The sequence below is a fragment of the Gymnoscopelus braueri genome, assembly GCF_963280865.1.
Source record: "Gymnoscopelus braueri genome assembly, chromosome: 14".
Taxonomy (NCBI): domain Eukaryota; kingdom Metazoa; phylum Chordata; class Actinopteri; order Myctophiformes; family Myctophidae; genus Gymnoscopelus; species Gymnoscopelus braueri.
The window spans coordinates 52319608-52327088 of NC_137619.1; the positions used below are offsets into that span (position 1 = coordinate 52319608).

The 7481-nt window shown below is 39.9% G+C and overlaps 1 pseudogene across 1 annotated transcript; it reads left to right on the plus strand.

Annotated features, from left to right (window-relative positions):
* The first annotated feature begins 1611 nt into the window (after positions 1-1611).
* On the plus strand, positions 1612-5321 carry LOC308100698 (large ribosomal subunit protein bL32m-like; annotated as a pseudogene). Its single transcript has 2 exons — positions 1612-2186; positions 5198-5321. The product of its transcript is annotated as a large ribosomal subunit protein bL32m-like (transcript).
* Positions 5322-7481: the final 2160 nt, after the last annotated feature.

The window sequence follows — 7481 nt, forward strand, 5'->3', positions numbered from 1 at the left end:
TACTCAAGTGGTATTCTAATGGAAGACTTCCCTTCATTTTTAGAATAAATAAATGAACTATGTCTACTTTTACTCAAGTGTGTCTTTCAACAATGTCTTTCCTCAATTGATTTTTACGTTATTATACATAAATGAAATGTCGGTTATTTCGAAATGGTTCTAGTTATAGATGTTTCTTACTCCATGTGAAATATCACTCAACTACAAGTAAATGTTGCTCAGTGAAACCTTGACTTGAGTTAAAGTACTAGATAAAGTATTTGCTTTTGTTTTTCATACCAATGGAATGGATTATTTGGATTTGCAGGCAAGTGAATGGTTAAGTGGGGGCTGTTAACCAATGGCTTTCCAGTTTCTGTCTATTGTTGGTCTGTCCCACCTCCCCACTCTGATTGGGCAATTACATTTACCCTCTGTGAGTATTTAACAGGCCTCTGATTTGTTTGGTGTCACTTTAATCTGCATTGTTGTTGAGAGCTGAACTTCTCTCTTCTGGACTTGGTGAAGTAATCAGGTAGGCCTATGCAGTTTATGTTTTCAGAATTTGTGTCTTGATTTGACTTGCAGTTATTTGAAAGTTGATGTGGTGATTTGAATGGGCTACAGTCAACTAACAATTTAATTGGTTTCCATCTACTGATGCTGGTATAACTAGGCCTACTAAGGGTATTTTTGCTAGTGGCATGTTGGAAATTACATGCAACATAATTTCTGGGAAACTTGACAGTACAGTTTTCAGTCAAGTTACAAGTGTTGTCCATAGCTTTACTGTATGCAACTCAAGTGTAACTTTGTTGTTTGATTTAAGTTATAACAAAATGTTTGTGAATAATATTAGCACCAGATTAATGCCCTACTACAACTACTATTAATACTACTCATAATGCTAACACTGTTGTTGTTTCTTCTACTAGATCTCCTGCTGTAAATTGCAACACTGGTGACTCACAACCATGTCAGCCTCAGAGAATAATCCAGAGGAGGGAGTGATGCTAGCAGACAGAATGGCTTCCTGTTTGACTCGACAGGAAGAGGGGCTCACCTGTCCTGTATGCTGTGACATCTTTAAACATCCTGTTATCCTGGCGTGTAGCCACAGCTTCTGCAAAGCCTGTCTGCAGCAATGGTGGACAGGAAAAAATAACAAGGAATGCCCTGTTTGCAGAACAAACTCCCACCATGATGAACCTCCTATCAACTTTGCGTTGAAGAACCTGTGTGAGAACTTCTTAGAGGAGAGAAGTCACAGATCGCTCAGAGCTAATTCCAAAGTGAATTCTTTGTGTGATTACTTTGGTTCACTTCAAATACTACCTGAAGTTAATACTTTGTGTGAGTACTTTAAATTACTGGTTATATTCATTGCGGTCAATCAGTTGCTATGTTTACGTTGGGATCACTTTTGGAATCACATGTTATCAATGAAGACTAAAAATAGTGCATGAATACCTTTGCAACCGCATATAAACTACAATCAGAAGTGATGTCGTTGAAGGCAGGCTGTTGTCTTGACTTGCCTGACAGAACCTTATTATACAAGATAAATATATTAACAGATTTATTATAACCCTATGGGCAGAACTGGGAAACATGCAGCGATTGAATAACATTATGAGTTTGGCTGGTTATTACATTGTGAACCTCAGACGGTCATTGTTACAGATAGAACAGACTTCTACAAGCAGCAGGGCTTGATAGACATTTGGCTCCAGCCCTGGTAGTAAATGGAGCCCATGTCCTGCCTCAGCTTGAGCCCCAGCAGGAAGAGGAGATGCTTGAGGAGGGGGACCAGCACACACCAGATCAGCCCCCTGATCTGCTGGACAGCATCCTCTGGATGGCAGCACCCAAGAAGAGACGCACTATAGAGGTCAATCGTATCAGGAGGAGATCAGACAGCAAACTCCTAAAAGTCAAGACCAATATAGAACCTTGTCCAGAATGTGGCCACCTGAAGCAGAAGCATACTTTGTGCACGTTCTGATATGAGAAGGTTAAGGTAAGGAGACAGGAAAAATTCGTGCACAGTTTAACGCCATGGAAGGTGGTCCACTGAGGGCCCCCTCCACCGACACCGTGGTCTTATATGAGGGCGAGGTGCCACAGGAGCAGGACAAAGGCAAGAGGATTGTAGAGCTGACCAGGAAACGGCCTGCTTGGTTCAGCTTACGCAGAACAGTAACACTGTTAGTAATATAACAGTAACACTGTTGTTATATTGTTTGTTTGATAATAAAAAAAACGTATTTGATAATTCATTAATCTAACCTCGCTGACAGGGGGGTGATTAAGTGGAAAGTGTGGGGGGGCACAGAGACATCGCAAACTTCTTAACGCATTCCCTGCCAGGTATTAATTAATTAATTATGTAGCTTCTGTCAGGGTTTTTTACCTTAAATTGACGATCTTTGCAGAGCCACGGGAGCCGTGATGTGCGAGTGCACATAAACAAAGCAAGCGTGTCTGGGGTATGGGGGAGAGTCTGATCTCTCCACCAGAGAAAAGAATGTGTAACTGCGATCCGCCATTTTGTCTGTGGTCCTGTGTCTGGCAGGAGTCCCATGATAGCAAGATGCTAGTAGCTCAACGTTTCTGGAACTCTTATTATACAACAACCGATTCCGTAGCTAACTGACATATCTACATCTGACATTATGGAGTCCACATTTGGATATGACTGACATCAGTACTCCATATACGTGACCGACTCATAGTGACACAAGCACCGTAGCTAACGATATAAAAGACACTGAAATCTGAAATCTCAACTCTGACTAAAACAGCGTTCCCCAGAGTCTACAACAGGGGTCCTCAACTACAAATCTTGAAGGTCCACAAATCATTTTTTGAACAAGCCAAAGCTCCGGTCATTAAAGTCGGTCAATCAAGCCAAGCTTATCAAATCGGATCCCCTCCCAACCAGGGGCGGATTAACCCTTCGTGGTGCCCGGTTGATTGATTGCAGTCGAGCCAATCATATGAAGCTATGTGGAAATGAACCAGAACAGGAAATGGACATGGCAGCTTCTGGAAACCTGCAGTGCCTATTATGCACTTGACAGTTAACTATGATTTTTGCATCTACTGTACCTGGTCTAAAGTGGGAACAACGTCTTATTAATGTTAACAAATAATTTATTAACAAATCCTTTATTGTGCATTTATTAACAGTTAACTGTGCATTTTGCATCTACCTGGTCTAAAGTGTAAACAATGCATTATTAAGGTTAATAAATACTTAACTAGAAAAAGGGCTCCTCGGAGCACAGGTCTCCGCCAGGTCAGGTAGGTTATTGTGGCCTCCTGGTGGCGCTATAATAGGCCATTGTGAAAAGGGTGCCCGTTTCTTCTTAGGCCTTTCACGACAATCGGACACTGCATTCATGATTTGAGGCATTTTGTTCCAAAAATGTGTTTTACTAAATTAGACCTGCTGGTGGCGCTATAACAGGCCAATGTGAAAGGGGTGGCATTTCTTCCTCAGCCTAGTGGGAATGTGCGTGTAAAATTTCACGGAAATCGCAAGCCGATTGCATCATTTGAGGCATTTTGTTCAAAACGGAGCAATCTTGCAAACTTTGGAAGCCAGCCCTAGCCAATGAGGATGGAAAATGGGAAATCGGACAGATCCGTGTTCATCACATGGCTATAGAGATACTGTATACCGATTTGCATTACGTTTGGATAAAATCTGTAGGAGTAATATAAAGAAATTGGTTTTGCACAAATCTGCCTCCTGGTGGCGCTATAACAGGCCCATGTGAAAAATTGGGGCAGAGGTTCTGAATTGGCATCCAGGGAGTGTGTGTGCACAGTTTGGCAGCGACCGGGCCAACGGTACCAGAGATTAGCTGGTGACAGACGGACGGACGGACAGGGGGTAAAACACACTCTCTCGCCATGCCTTTCGGCCTGGCGGAGACAATAATAACGTACATTTCCTGTTCCGGTTATTTTTTACATAGCTTTGCATGATTGGCTTGGCTGCAATCAATCAAATGAACAAATGAAATCAGGCAATCAAATTAAGCTATCTGAATGAACAGGAAACAGGCATGACACCTTCAAGAGACCCAGGACTACAGTTATGTACAGAGCCTAGAGAGGATTTATTAGCCTTAAAGGGTCTACTCTACACCATGAAAATCACTTTTTATTGGTTTTTTGTATTTTTTGGGGTCCCCAGTGTCTCTTGTACCCAAAAAAAAATTGTTTTTTTAATTCAGTCATTCCTTCTCATTTCATGGATTTCCAGAATGGGCGTGTCTGAACAGGCGATCTCATAATGGAAATGTTTCTGATGTCACAAACATTAATGATGGCAAACCCAAAGTTAAATGAAAAGTGCCCGAATCGCTCCGAAACCTTTTCTACCCCCCCCCTAAGTGGGGGTCTACGAACAAATACTCCGGGCTCGGATTTTGGCTCCGCCCCCCGGAAGTGGGTGAAACAGGCACCTCAAAAATGTTCAAAGTGTTTTTTTTTCGATTTTGTATTTTTCTTAGATGCTTCTTTTTATGCAGAATTGTTCCTTTTTTTTTTTTTAATAATTTTTTTTAATATTTTTTTTTATTAACAGACAGAATTGCTCAGTAGCCCCCCCTGCCCAAGAGGACGTTTTGGTATTGCAGCTGAAAGTGCTGTATAAGCCAGAGACAATTGACTTGGGATGAGTATATCTGAGTGATGATTTAGGCTCAAACCTTTTGAAAAAGGTTTGAGGGACATACACCATATGATATTAAATATCAAAAAAAAAAATTAATTCATGGTGTAGATCCTTTAATAAGGCATTGTTCCCACTTTGGACCAGGTAGATGCAAAAATACTAGTTGAAAGTTTAATAACTTCACAGTTAACCGCTAATAAATGCATAATAAGCTAATGTTAATAAAACAACAAAACAACTTTGAAAAGGTTGAACAATGAAATAATAGGTAATTTAGTGACTGAATTTAGTGTGAATGCTATTTCAAACAACTTAAAAAATCTCTTAAAGGGACATTTCGCCAATTTTGCAACCAGATCTTATTTTAAAGTTTAGGACTCAAGAAACAAGATCCTGTTTTTTTTTTGTGTATAATCTGTGTTTTTAGATATCTAGTAATCTTCGAATATCTTGTGACGTTATTTACGTCACGACGGCATGGTCTCATTCCTTTCCGCACTACATGTTGTCTCGACGCGTCTCAGTCAGACCAGCTCCAAAGACAGCCCCAACAGCTCCAACCTTGAACCGTCTTGGACTCCACCCCATAGAGTTGAGGCAGCGGCGGCTGCTGCTCATGCAGCCAGAGGGCAGCCCCCCGTCGGGGATTTAGACAGAACAGAACACAGAAAACAGCCCAAACTGCGCATTTGTTCGCGGACCGGCATGCTTTGGTTTGGTTCGGACCGGGGGGGGCGGGGGGGGGGGGGGTCGCTCATCATTCGAATACCAAAACTCAGAAGACAGTTTACTGGCAGTAAATGACTGGCTATTTATGTTATCAAAACACTACATAATGTTATATCATTGCCCTAAATGGCGAGATATTGACAAGGGAAGGATGATTACAAAATCATTATGTCTGTATTAGCCTTGATGTCTATATAAGAAATGACTTTGTACAGGTGGAAAACTTTAGTTAAATTTGCAGAGTGACGCATTACTTTACCTGAGTTACATCTTCTGATAGTTGTACTTGAATGTTGACATGAAATAATAATCCTGTTTAGTGTTTCATAAGCGCAAGCGTGAAAGAATCCAAATACAGCGTGGAGCGACGGTAAACTAACACTGTTGAAAGGCTAGGATCACAATACCAAGGATTCGACAGTTATGTCGCTACTATGCTACACGGAAGCAGAACGGCATAAAGATACCAAGGATTTGTCAGTGATGTGACATCACTAACGAATCCTTGGACATGAAGGATGAGATGGACCCTTCTGACTTCCAGTGTTGCCAGATATTGTGAAAGAAATAAGAAACCAGGTCTATGAAAACAAGCCCAAAAGAAGATAACTAGAGCACTTTAAACCTAGACATGGGATATTATATATTTAAAAATTGCCGATCTACAAGCTCACAACGCGTCACGATGTTACCCATTGTGAGCTTGTAGATCTGCTATTTTCCAAAAAATCTTGAGGGGAAAAAGTGCAAAATGTGGAATATTTTTTAATCGTTTTAACAACACATATTTGGTAGGGGCTCCCTGGCACAAATTATAATTTCAGATGGGGATCCGTGGAAAAATACATGAACATGTTTGAGAACCACTGGTTTAAACAACAATCAAAACATTTGGATACAAGCCCAAATATCAACTACATTTTAGAAAGAAGCCGCTTATAATAAGTAAACATGGCAACACTGTCGAACACTGGTACACATGTTGTGTGTTGTTGTTGAAGATCACACACACATGCAGTCTCCACTCCCCACAAGGAGGGGCAGTGCACCAAAGCATTATGGTCATTGTAGTAGTGCGGCAGTCCAGTCAAACCCTAGTCAAACACATAGATTTCATTATTTTTCTGGCCATAGGTTGCACATTTTAAATTGTTCTACTGTAATCTACTACAAATACTATTAACATTGAGTGATGAAATGCTCCTTTAAGGCTTTTATTATTAATGTTTTAATTAGTCTATAAACTGTTAACACGTTTCTTATAGGCTCTTATAAATGTCTTATAATCTAATAATAAACATGTTTACAATTATATCAAATATAAAAAATTATCAAATTTTGGATGAGCAATTTTAATCAACAGATCAACTATTAAAGGTGTCTCACCAAAGTTGTGAGTTACGTCATAGCAAGGTACACAAACCAAACAACACACAACTACACAACACCACAACCCAGACCTCTACCAAAGTGCAATTGCGATTTAAATTGCAAATTGGTTTTTGATTATTACGAAAAGTTGATTCAAGGTTTAAGGTGATTATTTCACAAAGCATGCAAAATAAAGTAGATTTTCTTTATTCCATTTCATAATATAATTTCATAATATAAGATGTGCCTCCTGCAGGAGACTTGGCTCAGATCTGAACCCAATTTCTTTCTTCCTACTTCCTACTATTTGTGGGGCTTTTCGGCCTTTATTCAGATAGTACAGTCGAGTGTGACAGGAAACAGTAACTCTTGAGACTGTACAAATGGCACCAAATGGACCCGTTGTACACTGAGTTATGGGGAAAGTTTAAAACTTTAAATCAAGCAGTTTGAGAACCACTGGTCTAAACGTTGAAGTAAATCCCAGTTTCATTCTGAAACACCACAATGCCAATCGCTTGAATCAAAAATGTGTGTAGGCTACATCAGATATTCATTGCTCTCCAAGCACAGCCTTTTTCAATTAAAGTTGTTTTAATATAATATTTCACTGGTATATTTTCCACAATAACCATTCCACATGAAAGTGTGTTCTATAAATATATATATATATATATATATACTGACAATAGAGCTTAAGTTTGAGGACATT